Source organism: Triticum aestivum, chromosome 4A (assembly GCF_018294505.1).
Source record: "Triticum aestivum cultivar Chinese Spring chromosome 4A, IWGSC CS RefSeq v2.1, whole genome shotgun sequence".
NCBI lineage: Eukaryota > Viridiplantae > Streptophyta > Magnoliopsida > Poales > Poaceae > Triticum > Triticum aestivum.
The window spans coordinates 53,136,128-53,151,593 of record NC_057803.1 but is presented as its reverse complement, the minus strand read 5'-3'; positions in this window follow the sequence as shown (position 1 = coordinate 53,151,593).

The following is a 15,466-nucleotide window of genomic DNA, read 5'->3' as shown; positions in this document are numbered from 1 at the left end:
ATTCATCCCCGATGAATCAGACCTGACACAACTCTAAGCAATAGCAGGCATGACAAACAAGGATGAATGAGTAGGCACATCAGGGCTCAAACAACTCCTACTCATGCTAGTGGGTTTCATCTATTTACTGTGGCAATGACATGTAATGCAGAAGATAAGGGTACAACTACCGCAGCAAGTAAGAGTTGAATCGTTGTTGTCCTAATGCAGTAAAAGAGAGCAAGAGCGAGAGAGTGGGATTGTATCAGAATGAACAAGGGGGTCTTGCTTGCCTGGCACTTCTGAAGATAGTAATAGCTCTTCATCGGTGTCATCGAACTCATCGTGAGAACCACGTTTACTGAGAGGGGACAATACCGACAAACAAGGAAGAAACATAGTCAATTCAATGCAACAATATGATGCATGCTCATGACATGTCAAAATGAGTGTGTTTTGGCTAATTCAACAGAAAGTCATTTTAATTGAAGTGGAATTCAAAACTATATCAATTCGAACTCCAAACCTATTACGAAATTTGCTCTAATCATGTTTCATCCTAATCAATGAGGTTAGCTTGCTCAGACATGCATGAAAATGGTACGGATGGATTCCTTGAATTTTTTTGATAATTTTTCATATATAATTTATTTCATTTTGAGTTATAGATAATTTTCTATGAGTTTTAGATGTTTTGGCTATTTTCTGGAATTTCCTGAATAGAAATAAATCCAGAAATTACATTATTGCATCAGCATTACATCATGCTGACCTCAGCAGGTCAACAGGTGCCATCCAGGTCAAACCTGACCAGTGGAGCCCACTGGTCAGTGACATAGGACTGGTTAGAGTCGCTGACATGTGGGCCTGGTCAACGGCCATGTCAGCAGATCAATTCTGACGCGTGGGTCCCGCTGGTTTTATTAAGTAATCTAATTATTTTTGTTATCCAGTAAACTAACAAAGTGGGTCCCACTGTCAGTGTCTAGTGTTAAACTAATAGGGTTAGTTAGCCTCTAATCTAATGATGTCCACGTCGGCTAACCGGCGATTAGCAGCCGACGCTAAGCAGGACACGGCGGAGGTCCTCGTCCGTCCGTTTCCGGTGACGAGAGGTCGTGCGGATGGGTTCTGCAGGACCAGCACGACGAGGCGCGTCAGACGGTGGCAGCTGCGGGTGCTGGGGCGGCGTGCAACGGCGACGGCGATGAGCCGGGCGGCGGCCGGACGTCGGGTGCGTGCGGGCGCGGTGCTGCGGTGCGCTAGGGAGCAGGATGGGCTGCGGGTTAGCTCCCTAGAGATGCTAGGAGCACGTCCGCGTACTCAAGAGCGATGGAAACGGGCTCTGGCCACGACGGTGTGAGGTCCTGGGGTGGTGGGCTCTCGGGTCCGGCGGGGCAGCTAGCTAGCGGACGAAATCGAGTGCACGGAGTGAGGGGAGGGGAAGAGGAGCTCACGAGGAGTCGGATGAGACGCTAAGTGGGCTCGGGGATGGCTTGGTGATGACGGAACGGCGGCGGCGATCTCCGAGCAGAGGCGGCGGGGACGAGCTTGACGGCGACGCTTCCGGGCATCCGGGCTTGCTTCCGTCATCGAGGAGATGTAGTAGACGATGACGGAGCTCCCGGAGACGGAGAGGGGTCGAGGGGTGGCCGGTGGACGCCGTGGCAGCGAGCGGCGGCGACCGGCACGCTCAGTGGTGGGGAAGAGAGCAAGACAAGGGAGGGGAGAGAGAGCAGCGAGTGAGGGGGAGGAGAGAGGGGTCTCTTGGGGTGCGTGGCAACACCAGGGCGATGGCGAGACAGGCAGGGAGGCAGGAGGTGGTGGGGGCGCCTGCTGGGCTGGGCCAATAGTGCTGGGCCGCAGCTGGGCCGCCAGGTAGGTTAGGTAGGTGGCCCAGTGGCCTTCTCTCCCTCTCTTTTATTATTTGTTTCAGTTTTTCTCATTTTGCAATTTGTTTTTGATTTAGCAAAAACACCAAATCATTTCTATAAATACTGAAATTAATTATGGGCAATAACTTAACTTTCTTAGAGGCCCTTAGCTATTTCTAGAATTTTGGGAGCATTTAATAATATTTATAGCAATTAAATGCCCCAATTCAAATACTTTAAGAATTAGTTCAAATATCCAGAATGGCCTAAAAATATTTGCATCATTTTTGGCAGAGGTTTTCACCTTTAACAAAAATAATGAACATTTTCAAAGGCATTTTGGAATCATTGAAGATTATTTTTGGTTGAACCTATTGACTTGATCTGGTGCTAGGGTTTCAACAATCCCCATTTCTAGTTTAAAAAGGAATTTAAACATGACGCAAGATGATGATGCAATGACAAGGAAGGCTAATGCTAGGGCTGTGACACCCGCCCAACCTTTGTCCTCTTCACCAAGACTTCAATATTGTACTGTGGGTATTGAATGAATACCTTCCTCGCCTCTTGACCATGCGGGTGTTTTGAGAGGTAATCATCGGTGAACTGCTTTGAAAAGTACTGAAAACAAAGCTATGGATAAATCGCTGTTGTAAATTTTGAAATGGCGCAAGGGGTAAGAATAAGGTAAAAGAGTTGGTACCATCCTATAGTTTACTGATGTCTTCTTCGTTGTGTAAACAAAGATCTTGCTGTTATTCATCACAAGTTTCTTCATCCTAACAATCTTTTTGAGTTTCTTGACTTGACTGATAGTCATGCACATCTCATTTCCCCATATGCAAAATGGTTCGAACAATGGGTCTAAGCCTCTGACTGCAGGACCTACATATGCAAGACCAAATTGTAGGAAACCTAAATATTAGAATGATTCCTGCAACTGCACAATAATGTGCTATTAGCCAAAGAACCTTGCTTGAACAAACCTCGATGGTAAACCGCAGTGTCTCCCATTGTTTCCCTGCAACACACAGAAGGAAGATCTTGATCAAGGTAACTGAGAGTTGCCATACTATTAGTAGAATATGTATTGAGTACAGCCAAATTCCATTGGTGTCACATGCATAACAATACAAAATTGTACCCACAGCAAATGAAAATCAAATTGCAAAACTGAACCAAACAATTAAATGGACAACAAACCAAATGAAAAGAATAATTAACTGAGCACGGCATTGCAAAATAGAAACATGTACTAGAAGATAAGATAGTTAACAAAACAAAGAATGCTTGAGAACAGTACCATGAAATATAGCAATTATTGTACCAATATGTTAAATGAGCATTACATTTCAGAGGACCAAACTATTAACTGAACATTAGATTGCATATTAACATTACAGAGGACGAGTCACTAGAAGGCACTGGCGGTGCCCTCGAGAAAATATCAAGAACTGTATTTTAAAGTAGACAACCGCGCGGCAGTGTCGACGGTGGCCTCGAAGATGAGGTGCTCCTACAAGATCTGGCGGTCGACACACATGGCAGCCATAGCGACCTCGTTCGCGTGTGCGGCCGCATGCTACTCAGCTCCACGTTATACTGCGTGTAAAATGGCTGTGGGCGGCACTTAATTTGAAGAGGGGGCAATGATATCGGTGGAAGGTGTCGCTCCGTTAGTTGGGGCATGTGGGTCGGGAAAGGAGGAGGATGGTGTGGGTGGGGTGTGGATTACCCTATCATATCGACAAGGCTGCGCAGCAAGAAGAAGGTTCGGCAGCAAGGAGGCCGCGCAGCAAGAAGAAGGGTGGCCGGCGAGGAGGTGGCGCTACAAGAAGAAGGGTGATCGGTGAGGAGGCGGCGCTGCAAGAAGAAGTGTAGCCGGTGAGGAGGCGGCGCTGCAAGAAGAAGGGTCACCAGCGAGGAGTCTGAGCTGCCAGTAAGCAGTAGTGAAGGTTTGAACTTGGAAAGCAAGGATGAACAGTGGAAATGTGGCTATTGGTAGGAGGGAGGGGGCGGGGAGATAGATATTTCCGCGGTGGCAAAATTTTTTTGCTCGGTGCCGTGAGAAACTAGCGTGCAAGTGTGGTTCAAGCGGGAGTGGTGGACTATGGACGATGAAGCTTCCTGCGTAAGCCAGACAACACGGTGCACCAAGATATTTTATATCGCATCCCACACTATTCTTTCTAGTAAACTGTTTGTGGTATACCTGATTTTTTCATTATGTTTTGAAAGACAAAATGGTGTTACGGAGGGAAAGGATGGTGTTTGAATTGCTAGAATATTAACATACAGTGAACATGCAGCTGGTACACGAGTGTCGTGTTTAAAGTTGGAATTATTCCGGGTTCGTTTGCAATAAAGGGGAATAAAATTTAAACATCTAGGTGTCGTGGCTCGACCGGAATGATTAAGAAAGTTGGTTTTTTAATTCCTGTAAATCCAAAACACGGCTAAAAATCCTGAAACTTGCCATGGTGTGCTGCAATAATTTTTTTGGTCGAATTGGGACAAGCTTTGGTGTAAGCGTCTTGCAAACTGGAGCTTCCCTCAAGAAGGCTCCTGGTTTCGAGAGGGAACGTGTCACCTCCGTGTGCGAAACAACATAGGTACACTGCCTTCTTCCGCCTCAATTTTTGTACACTGGCAGATTATACCAAATAGAAGTGTGGTGCTAAATTTTGGAATTATTCCGTGTTCGTTTGGACCTTTTATCATTCATTGAGTTTCTGGGCATTTAATGTGCATAATTCAAATTTGAACTACAAGCACATGCTTTAGTGCACCAAAGTTGTTTGAAAAATCACATGTGTGTCCTTGGGTGAATTTCTAGGTCCCATGCAAGAGATTGGAGTGAAATTCAAACATCTGGGCGTCGTGGCTCGGCGGGAAAGATTGAGAAACTTGGTTCTTTAATTTCTGTAATTCCAAAACAGGCCGGAAAATCATGAAACTTAGCATGGTGTCATGACATGGCACCAACATGCTGCGGTAATTTTTTTGGCTGAATTGGGACAAGGTTCAGTGTTGGCTTATTGCAAACCGGAGCTTCCCTGAAGAAGGCTCCTGGTTCCAAGAGGGAATGTGTCCCCTCTGTGTGCAAAACGACATACGTACATTGCCTTCTCCCACCTTAATTTTTTTACATAGGCAGATTAGACGAAATAGAAGTATCGTGCTAAATTTTGTAATTATTGCTTGTTCGTTTGGCCTTTTTATACATTAATTCAGTTTTTGCGCATTTACTGTGTATAATTCAAATTTGAACTACAAGCACATGCTCCTGTGCAGCAAAATTGATTGAAAAATCACATGTGTGTCCTAGGGTGAATTTCTAGGTCCCATGCAAGTGATGGGAGTGAAATTCAAACGTCTAGGCATCGTGGCTCGGCCGGAAAGTTTGAGAAACATGGTTTTTTAATTCCTGTAATTCCAAAACATGCTTGAAAATGATGAAACTTGGCATGGTCTCATGACGTGGCACAAACATGCACTACTAGGGAAAAGCTTATAGACAGACGCTTACTATTAGCGTGGGTTTATACCCCTTGCTACTGCTACTTACTAGTAGCGCGGGTTTATAGCCCTCGCTACTACTAAGTTGATAGTAGTAGCGGGGGTGTATAACCCTCGCTACTACTAAGTGGTCTCTGTTGTGCCCCCCGGAACATGCCATATTAGTAGCGAGGGGTATAATCCCGCGCTACTACTAAGTTGATAGTAGTAGCATGGGTTTATTACCCTCGCTACTACTAAGTGGTCTCTACTGTTGTGACACCCCGGATATTACTTTCCCAATTTGTATTCCAACTCTTGCCGTTTCCGGCGTTAAGTTATTTTATTTTCTCGGGTTTGGGTTTTTTGTCTCCGTGTGTTGTTATCGTTGTCATGCATCTCTTATCATGTCATCATGTGCATTGCATTTGCATACGTGTTCATCTCATGCATTCGAGCATTTTCCCCGTTGTCCGTTTTGCATTCCGGCACTTCGTTCTCCTCCGGTGGCCATTTCTAGCTTTCTTTCGTGTGTGGGGATTAAACATTTCCAGATTGGGCCGAGACTTGCCAAGCGGCCTTGGTTTACTACCCGTAGACCTCCTGTCAAGTTTTGTATCATTTGGACTTCGTTTGATACTCCAACGGTTAACCGAGGGACCGAAAAGGCCTCGTGTGTGTTGCAGCCCAACACCCCTCCAATTTGGCCCAAAACCCACCTAAACCTGCTCCATCATCTAGAGCGTTCGTTCACGATCGCGTGGCCGCAAACCGCACCTCTTTTGGACTCTCCTAGCTCCCTCTACCTCTATTTAAAGTCCCCTCCCGAAATTCGCGGATCTCCTCTTCCCCTAACCCTAAAAATCGTCTCTACGCGGCCGGACACGTCCGCCCGCGTCGGACATCACCGCCGCTGCGAATCGCGCGCTGCCACGTGGCCGAGCCGCCTCCTCCTGCCGCCGGACCGTTCGGCCCGCGAGGGGCCCTCCCGGCCCACACGCTCGCCCCGCCGCCTGCCTCCTCGCCCCGACACCGCGTCGACCTCCACCTCCGGCGCCGCCTCTTCGCTGTGGACTCTGGTGTCGCCCGCGGCCACCTCGCCGCGCCCGAGCCCCATGGTGCCCTCTCCGGCCACCCTCCGCCGTCGTCCAGCCTCGTCGGCGGTCGCGCCCTCGACGATCTCTCTCCGGTCAGATCCGCCGCTGGGGATCTCGAGCCCATTGGCTACAGTAATCGTCGAAGAAACCCTAGATCTGGTGGTTCTTTTTTTCTAAGTCCCCGGAATTTCCTAGTCCATATGCTCCTGTTCATGGCATCGTATCTTTGCACCCGTAGCTCCGATTTGGGCATATAGCATATCAAATTGTTCGTCTCAGAGAGTACATCATTTCATTACATTGCGTCATTTTCATTTGAGTTCATGTTGATGCCCGAAATGCTGTTAGAAGAGGGCTACTTGAGTTAATTGTCAGATCTGCTACTCCATTTAGAGATTTGTCATTTTTGCCATGATTATTGTGTGCATGATATGCCCTGATGCTTTACATATGTTTTTTTAAGGGTTTTGTCATCTTTCCAGAGGTGCAACCCATGTATTTTTGTGATGTGTGTGGTGACTAGTGCAATCTTGCGAAGTGGTGCACTTGGTAATGCTGATTTCAGGGACTTAGCAATTCCACTAAGTCCTTGATCTGTTTATTTCATATGGCCATATGTTCTTGTTGTTTCCGGGTGATCCGTGCCTCTTTTGAGGATGATCAGCAAGGATGTTTTGTTAATCTTGTAGTGCTCCATCCATCCATGTCTTTGTTTGCAATTATGGAGCATCCTAGATTGAGTCAATCGAGCTCTACTTTTGCTACTTTGTGAATCTACGCAGATTGTCAACTTTTTTGCAATTTTGGCGATGATGTTGTAGTTTGATCCGTGTATGCTATGCTATTGTTCTTGCCATGTATAGCTTTCATTTTGTGTGTTCTTGATAGATGTATGCTTAGATTTTTATGTCTTGCTCCGTAGTGAGTGCATCGAGCTCGTAAACATGCCTACTTGATATCTGTTTTCAGCATGCTCCAGTTTTCACTAAGTCTGTGATCTGATTATGTTTTTGGCATGTTCACATGCTTGCAATTGTATTTTCTGAGCCCTTTTGTCTCAAGGTCACTAAGTGACTTTTGTTAAGATCTTTGAGTAGCTCCATGACATGCTTTACTTTTCCATGTTCATATACCGTAGCATGTAGTTTTGTTTCTCCGAAGAGGGCTACCTGATCTGAAATTCCAGACAAGTGTTAATTTCACCAATTCTGAGATCTGTTTGCCATATGCATTTTTGCCATGCTTGTTTGAACCTGTTAATGGATGATTTGGCCGTAGCTCAATGCTAGACTTTTGTTAAGCATCTTGAATGCATCCCTGCCATGTATTTTGTTGTCATGTTTGGATGTTGTAGCATGTTCATATCATTGCATTTAGATGACTACTTGTTGTAAATCGCAGACCGGTGTCATATTTGTTTTGCTTGCCATTTCCAAACCGTAACTCCGATTCCGGCGTTCTTTATATCGTTTTCAAGCGATTTCACCTCATCTTTCCAGTGTAAGACTTGGATTTCCATGTTGAGGCCAGGTTCATGCATCCCTTGTCAATTTTTGCATATGCATCCCGCATCGCATCCCGCATAGCATGCCATGTTTGCATCATATTGGTTGATCCTTGCACGTGGTTGATTGTGTCCTTGTTGCTTGTTTGTCTTGTTTGGGTAGAGCCGGGAGACGAGTTCACTAATGAGGAGCCCGTTGAGTTTGCTTTCGAGGATCCAGTCAACTCTGACAACTTTGCAGGCAAGATGATCATACCCTCGAAATCACTACTATCTTTGCTATGCTAGATTGCTCGCTCTTTTTCTATGCCAATGCTACGATGCCTACCATTTGCTTTCAAGCCTCCCAAATTGCCATGTCAAACCTCTAACCCACCTTGTCCTGGCAAACCATTGATTGGCTATGTTACCGCTTTGCTCAGCCCCTCTTATAGCGTTGCTAGTTGCAGGTGAAGATTGGAGGCCGTTCCTTGTTGGAAGATGTATTTACTTGTTGGGATATGATTATATTATCTTGTTATCTTAAAGCATCTATATACTTGGTAAAGGGTGGAAGGCTCGTCCTCTCGCCTAGTATTTTGTTCCACTCTTGCCGCCCTAGTTTCCGTCATATCGGTGTTATGTTCCCGGATTTTTTGCGTTCCTTACGCGGTTGGGTTATAATGGGAACCCCTTGATAGTTCACCTTGATTAAAGCTTTTCCAGCAATGCCCAACCTTGGTTTTACCATTTGCCACCTAGCCTCTTTTTCCCTTGGGTTTCCGGAGCCCGAGGGTCATCTTATTTTAACCCCCCCCCGGGCCAGTGCTCCTCTGAGTGTTGGTCCGAAACAGGCAGCCTGCGGGGCCACCTCGGGGAAACTCGAGGGTTGGTTTTACTCGTAGCTTGACCTATCTGAGTGTGCCCTGAGAACGAGATATGTGCAGCTCCTATCGGGATTTGTCGGCACATTCGGGCATTATTGCTGGTCTTGTTTTAACCTGTCGAATTGTCTTGAAGAACCGAGATACCGTGTCAGGACCCCGACTCAATGCCACATCGATCTAGCATGTAACACCTCATATCACTTTGCGGCCTCACGCACGGTATTCCCACGGGTGTCGCCTTACCTTTGCCCGGGACCGTTTGCGCCTTTTGGCTCACGTATATGATGATGTCGCTAGCATCCATATGATAAAGAGTCCGGGCTGACATGACTAGTCGTAAACCCAAAGTGGCACAGACTTACAGGGACAGGCATCCATGACCCAGCATCGAACGTGTCGGTCATCAGCGAGTGAATCCAGGCTGTAGCACTGGGCTAGCAGGACTTCGGTGAACCGGGCTGTAGCGGGCTAACAGGACTCCGGTATTTATCGCGTGACATTTCCCCGAAGGAACAGACACAGGAACGAAGAAGGACACATGCCAGCCAGCCTAAGTGTTCCGGAGCAGTAGCAAGCTACCAAGGCTCAATGGAAACACTAGGAGACATTTCCCGGTAAGAGAGGCTACTAAGGATAAACAACTAGATGGTCAGATCCCACACATACCAAGCATTTCAATAACATACACACAATATGCTCGATATGTGCAAATACAACATGGCATCACAACATGACTCTACGACTCAAGTATTTAATCAATAGGCTCCGAGGAGCGAGATATTACAAACAGGGGTCTCATGACCCAACATTCAGAGCATACAAATCAAGCACAAGCGGAAGCTATCATGTCTGAGTACAGACATCTATAAATGAAAAAGGCTGAGAAGCCTGACTATCTACCAAATCCTGCCGAGGCACAAGATCGTAGCTGAGGTAACAAGCTAAACGTCGAAGACCACGCGGAAATACTAGTGAGACTGAAGTCTCTCTGCAAAAACATAAAATAGGCAAACGTGAGTACAAATGTACCCAGCAAGACTTACATCAGAACTATCTACATATGCATCATTATCAACAAAGGGGGTTGGTGGGGTTTAACTGCAGCAAGCCAGCTTTGACTCGGTGGCTATCCTAAACTACGACTGCAAGCAACTCTTTTGAGGTGGCGCACATGAGTCCACATATTCACCATATCAATACACCACTATGGATCCGCTCCCGTCTCCCTACGAGAACGCCATCCATAGCACTCACGCTTATCTTGCGTATTTTAGGGTATCCACTTTCACTTGTCTATGAACTGATATAAGCAACCCAGAAGTCCTTTACCGCGGACACGGCTATTCGAATAGATGATGTTAACCCTGCAGGGGTGTACTTCTTCATACATGTTTCCACCACTTAGCGTCTGCACACGACATGTGCTCGGCAGACTTCAAGCGAAAGCCGACGTGGGTGTAGACCACGACCTACCTAAACACTCAAGTCTCTAGTCCAGGTTTATCGCCTATTCGGGTTCCATCCATGAGGAGATCCGGCCGGAGTTTTGCTCACAGCCCCAAACGATGTGAACAGGGTTCCCGAGATACCAAACGGGCATCCGGTACACCGTGCCACGTACCTACCGCATCACAGCCCACCCCTACGGTCAGCGCTGTCCACGGCCTCCAGTAAGCTACAAACACCAGAAACTACTTGCAACTCCTGGACAGAGGACAAGGGTGAATAAGAAGTCGAGCGGGGTCATATTTCAGGGCCCAATGTATGGTAGTAGCTGAATCATGGATCACAAACACAGAACTCAGTTCCTAAGGACGGCTTCAATGAGACAACCCACCATGTACTCCTACATGGCCTCTCACCGACACCTTTTACCAAATCGTGTTCACACACTTAGCTCACACACAGTAGGACATGTTCACACACCTCTGATTCATCCCGGATAAATCAGACCTGACACAACTCTAAGCAGTAGCAGGCATGACAAACAAGCAAGAATGAGTAGGCACAACAGGGCTCAAACAACTCCTACTCATACTAGTGGGTTTCATCTATTTACTGTGGAATGACAGGTCATGCAAAGGATAAAGGGGTTCAGCTACCGCGGCAAGTAACAGATGAATCATTGTTGTCCTAATGCAGTAAAAGAGAGCAGGAGCGAGAGAGTAGGATTGTATCGGAATGAACAAGGGGGTTTTGCTTGCCTGGCACTTCTGAAGATAACATTGAGTCTTCATCAGTGTCAACGATCACAACATCGGAACATCGTCTACCGGGAGGGAACAGATACCGGCAACAAAGAAGAAATACAATCAATGCAATGCACAATATGATGCATGCTCATGACATGGCAATATGAATGTGTTTTGAGCTAATGCAACTAGCAACAGATTAAATGAAGTTGGTTTGAATACAAGATTCAAATTCAAACTCCATATGTGATTATTCAAATGCCATTAATTAATTTGTGCTAAACAGCAGTTATAAGTTGTTCTAACATGCATGAAAATGGTACAGATGGATTCCTTGAATTTTTCTGATAATTTTTCATATATAAATTATTTAATTTGGAGTTACGGTTGAATTTCTATGATTTATTGAAGTTTAGGGCATATTCTGAAAATAAATAAATCATTTCTGACTTATTTAAAATCCCAGAAGCATATACTGCGTCAGCATGACGCCGGGGTGACGTCAGCAGGTCAAAGGCGTCGACCAGGTCAAACCTGACCAGTGGGACCCACTGGTCAGTGACCCAGTCAACTAACCAAGTTAGTTAGCCCTAACTAACTGGATTGGGCCCACTGGTCAGTGACTAACCTAAATATGATTAGCCCTAACTAACTTAGTTAGCCGGGCGGGGCCCGCATGTCAGTGGCTCACCTAATTAACTAAGTTAATTAACACTAACTAACCTAACACTAATTAGGCAGGCGCCTGGGCCCACACATCAAGGTCTCGAGATCAACAATTAACATACGGAAGTAATAGGATCTGAAACGAGGCTTAATTCCAACAATTCTATAAGTCTACGGATTAGTAACACGTGATCCTGATGGAAAGAAGAGATAACCTAGTTCTTAATCCCCATAGAAGAGAAGATGATGACTCAGATCAGAAGGCCATGAGGTATAAGGAGTAAAAAGAGCCTTACGTTCCATCCCACAATCAATTCCCTTATATAACCAAAGAATTTCTAGACTCAACTTCGACCAGTTTGGCTTGGTAATCCTACAGGTAGTCAAGCTCTGATACCAACGCTGTCAGGACCCCGACTCAATGCCACATCGATCTAGCATGTAACACCTCATATCACTTTGCGGCCTCACGCACGGTATTCCCACGGGTGTCGCCTTACCTTTGCCCGGGACCGTTTGCGCCTTTTGGCACACGTATATGACAGTGTCGCTAGCATCCATATGATAAGGAGCCCGGGCTGACATGGCTAGTCGTAAACCCAAAGTGGCACAGACTTACAGGGACAGGCATCCATGACCCAGCATCGAACGTGTCGGTCATCAGCGAGTGAATCCAGGCTGTAGCACTGGGCTAGCAGGACTCCGGTGAACCGGGCTGTAGCGGGCTAACAGGACTCCGGTATTCATAGCGTGACATTTCCCCGAAGGGACAGACACAGGAACGAAGAAGGACACATGCCGGCCAGCCTAAGTGTTCCGGAGCAGTAGCAAGCTACCATGGCTCGGTGGAAACACTAGGAGACATTTCCCCGTAAGAGAGGCTACTAAAGATAAACAACTAGATGGTCAGATCCCACACATACCAAGCATTTCAATAACATACACACAATATGCTCGATATGTGCAAATACAACATGGCATCACAACATGACTCTACGACTCAAGTAATTTATTCAATAGGCTCCGAGGAGCGAGATATTACAAACATGGGTCTCATGACCCAACAATCAGAGCATACAAATCAAAGCACAAACGGAAGCTATCATGTCTGGGTACAGACATCTATAACTGAAAAAGGCTGAGAAGCCTGACTATCTACCAAATCCTGCCGAGGCACAAGACCGTAGCTGAGGTAACAAGCTAAACGTCGAAGTCCACGTGGAACTACTAGTGAGACCGAAGTCTCTCTGCAAAAACATAACATAGGCAAACGTGAGTACAAATGTACCCAGCAAGACTTACATCAGAACTAACTACATATGCATCATTATCAACAAGGGATGGTGGGGTTTAACTGCAGCAAGCCAGCTTTGACTCGATGGCTATCTTGAACTATGACTGCAAGTAACTCTTTTGAGGTGGCGCACACGAGTCCACATATTCACCATATCAATACACCACTATGGATCCGCTCTCGTCTCCCTACGAGAACGCCATCCATAGCACTCACGCTTATCTTGCGTATTTTAGAGTATCCACTTTCACTTGTCTATGAACTGATATAAGCAACCCAGAAGTCCTTTTCCGCGGACACGGCTATTCTAATAGATGATGTTAACCCTGCAGGGGTGTACTTCTTCATACATGTTTCCACCACTTAGCGTCTGCACACGACATGTGCTCGGCAGACTTCAAGCGAAAGCCGACGTGGGTGTAGACCACGACCTACCTAAACACTCAAGTCTCTAGTCCAGGTTTATCGCCTATTCGGGTTCCATCCATGAGGAGATCCGGCCGGAGTTTCGCTCACAGCCCCAAACGATGTGAACAGGGTTCCCGAGATACCAAACGGGCATCCGGTACACCGTGCCACGTACCTACCGCATCACAGCCCACCCCTACGGTCAGCGCTGTCCACGGCCTCCAGTAAGCTACAAACACCAGAAACTACTTGCAACTCCTGGACAGAGGACTAGGGTGAATAAGAAGTCGAGCGGGGTCATATTTCAGGGCCCAATGTATGGTAGTAGCTGAATCATGGATCACAAACACAGAACTCAGTTCCTAAGGACGGCTGCAATGAGACAACCCACCATGTACTCCTACATGGCCTCTCACCGCTACCTTTACCAAATCGTGTTCACATACTTAACTCACACACAGTAGGACATGTTCACACACCTCTAATTCATCCCCGATGAATCAGACCTGACTCAACTCTAAGCAGTAGCAGGCATGACAAACAAACATGAATGAGTAGGCACAACAGGGCTCAAACAACTCCTACTCATGCTAGTGGGTTTCATCTATTTACTGTGGCAATGACAGGTCATGCAAAGGATAAAGGGGTTCAGCTACCGCAGCATGTAATAGTTGAATCGGTGTTGTCCTAATGCAGTAAAAGAGAGCAGGAGCGAGAGAGTGGGATTGTATCGGAATGAACAAGGGGGTTTTGCTTGCCTGGCACTTTTGAAGATAGCATTGAGTCTTCATCAGTGTCAACGATCACATCATCGGTATCACGTCTATCGAGAGGGGACAAATACCGGCAACACAGAAGGGAACACAATCAATGCAATGCACAATATGATGCATGATCATGACATGGCAAAATGAATGTGTCTTGGGCTAATGCAACTAGCAACAGATTAAATGAAGTTGGTTTGAATACAAGATTCAAATTCAAACTCCATATGTGATTATTCAAATGCCATTTAATTGATTTGTGCTAAACAGCAGCTATAAGTTGTTCTAACAAGCATGAAAATGGTACAGATGGATTCCTTGAATTTTTCTGATAATTTTTCATATATAAATTATTTAATTTGGAGTTACGGTTAATTTTCTATGATTTATTGAAGTTTAGAATATATTCTGGAATTATAAATCATTTCCTAATTTATTTTAATTCCAGAAATACTTTACTGCGTCAGCATGACATCACCTTGACGTCATCAGGTCAACGGGGCAGATTCAGGTCAAACCTGACCAGTGGGGTCCACTGGTCAGTGACCCAGTCAACTAACCAGGTTAGTTAGCCCTAACTAACTTAGTTAGCCGGGGTGGGCCCGCATGTCAGTGGCCTATCTAATTAGCTAGGTTAATTAGCGCTAACTAATCTAACACTAATCTAGCAGGCGCCTGGGCCCACACGTCAGGGGGTCAAACCCCGGGTAAAACCCGCCGGAGTTGACCCGCGGCTTGTCGCCGGCGACGCCAGCAACGGCGGAGGGCGTCGGAAACGCTCCTTCGGCGACCAAATCGGCGACTGAGGGGCTCTACGCGTAGCTGGGAGTCGCCCGCATCCATCTGTGCAAACGGCAGGGGCTGAGGTGGCCCGAGCTCACCGGAACGGGGCCCGCGGCGGCGACCGGAGTTCGGGCCAGCACGGGCACGGGGCTACGCTTGGCGAGCGAGCGAGCTGAGAGGCTGGGCGGGCTCCTGGGAGATCCACGAGCTCGAGATCGTGCTCGGACGCGAGTTCGGTGACCTGCAACGACGGCAGCGACAGGCGTGACGGCGGTGAGCTTCCGCCGCGGTGGCCAGGGGGGATAGAGGAGGGATTCAACGGCTGGGAGAGAGGGGTTGGGAGCAGGAGCTCACGGCGGGTGCAGCGGTGGCCTCGGCGAGCTCGGGGAGGCACCGGAGCTCGCGAATCCTCGAAAGTTCGCCGGCGGCCGAAGGTTGGGGGCGAGCTTGAGGGCGACGCTGCAGGGCTTCCGGAGGGCCGTGGATCGGTGGGGAGGAAGAGGGGGTCGGGGCGGAGCTCCCTGGGGCGTCGGTGAGGCGT